Source organism: Pteropus vampyrus, unplaced genomic scaffold (assembly GCF_000151845.1).
Source record: "Pteropus vampyrus isolate Shadow unplaced genomic scaffold, Pvam_2.0 Scaffold324, whole genome shotgun sequence".
Taxonomy (NCBI): Eukaryota; Metazoa; Chordata; class Mammalia; order Chiroptera; family Pteropodidae; genus Pteropus; species Pteropus vampyrus.
The window spans coordinates 2,011,765-2,013,689 of NW_011889105.1; the positions used below are offsets into that span (position 1 = coordinate 2,011,765).

The 1,925-nt window shown below is 34.2% G+C and overlaps 1 pseudogene; it reads right to left on the reverse strand.

The window, feature by feature from the left end:
• Positions 1-1,138: 1,138 nt before the first annotated feature.
• LOC111730616 lies at positions 1,139-1,257 on the reverse strand (annotated as a pseudogene).
• Between the last annotated feature and the right edge of the window lie 668 nt (positions 1,258-1,925).

Genomic DNA, 1,925 nt, shown 5'->3' on the forward strand with positions numbered 1-1,925 from the left:
TCCTATGGGACTCTGAATTCTTCAGGATATTTGAAACACTTAATTCTGAATATAGAAGGGCTGCCAGAAAGGTAGGAAAATAAATTAAACTACACGATATTACTTAAGGTGTTAACATTTTCTCAGATCTGTAATGAAAAAACATGCTGAGATTATAGCAGTTTGCGACTGAAGGAGAGGAGTGATTCAGAGCTCCCCTTCTTTTTTTAATTTTTAATTTTAATTTTATTTTATTATTAGTTTCAAGTATACAGTACATTGGTTAGACACTTATATAGTTGATAAATGATCCCCCTAATTGCTCCTTCTCTCCTCTGGTTTTCCACCTAGCAAGTATATTAATGCTAACTGCATTCCTTATGCTGTGTTCCCCATCCCTGTGACCATATATCAACCACTAATTTGTATTTCTTTAACCCTTCATCCCATTCTCTCAGCCCCGCCCCCCACCGCCCTCCCCTCTGTCCATCACGAAATTGTCCACTATATTTGTGAGCCTGTTTTTTGATTAATTTGCTCTTTTTGTTCCTTAGATTTAGCATATAAGTGAAATCATATGGTATTTATCTTTCTCTGTCTGGCTTATTTCACTCAGCGTAATAACCTCTAGGTCCATCCATGTCGTCGTAAATGGTAGGATTTCAATGAGTAATATTCCATTGTATATATGAACCATAACTTCTTTATCCAGTTATCTGTTGATGGGCATTTAGGTTGATTCCATATCTTGGCTATTGTAAATAGTGCTGCCATGAATCTTTATGAATTATTGTTTTGGTTTTCTTTGGATAAATACCCAGAAGTGCAATTGCTGGGTCAAAAGGAAGATCTATTTTTAATTTTTTGAGAAACCTCCAGACTGTTTTCCATAGCGGCTGTACCAATTTGCAATCCTACCAACAGTGTATAAAGGTTCCCTTTTCTCTGCAGCCTCGCCAACATTTGTTATTCTTTGATTAATTGATGTTAGCCATTCTGACAGGTTTGAGGTAATATCTCACAGTGTTTTATTTTTTATTTTTAAAATGTATTTATTTATTTATTTATTTATTTATTTTTAGGCGAGGTAACTCTTGGTTGACCTCACAGATTGCAAAGACCTTGTCAGCTTACAATCCTTTTTTTAAATAAATTTTTACTCCTATAGCACCTGGTCTTCCTAGGTGGTCTCCCATCCAAGTACTAACCAGGCCTGACCTTGCTTAGCTTCTGAGATCAGATGGGATCGGGCTTATTCAGGGTGACAGGGCCGTAGACTTCATTGTGATTTTAACTTGCATTTCTCTGATGATTAATGACCTTGAGCATCTTTTCATATGTCTATTAGCCATCTGTGTTTCCTCTTTGAAGAAGTATCTATTCAGGTCTTCTTTCTATTTTTTATTTGGATTGTTTGTTTTTCTGTTTGAGTTGTATGAGTTCTTTATATATTTTGGATATTAATCTCTATCAGATGTATCATTAGGGAATATCTTCTTCCAAACAGTTGGTTTTCTTTTTCTTTTGTCGATGGTTTCCTTTGCCGTACAAAACCTTTTTAGTTTGATGTAGTCCCATTTGTTTATTTATTTTTTTGTTTCCCTTGCCTGGGGAGATATATCTAAAAAGAAATTCCTGTTAGTAATATCAGAGAGTTTACTGCCTATGTTTTCTTCTAAAAGTTTTATGGTTTTGGGTCTTACATTTAAGTCTTTAATCCATTTAAGTCTTTAATTAAAAGTCTTACATTTTATTCTTGTATATGGTATAAGAAGGTGGTCCAGGTTTTTTTTTTTTTTTTTGCATATATCTGTCCAATTTTCCTAACACATTTATTGAAGAGACTAGACTGTCTTTACCCCATTGTATATTCTTACCTTCTTTGTCATATATTAAATGAGCGTATAAGCATGGATTTATTTCTGGGCTCTCTATTCTGTTCCATT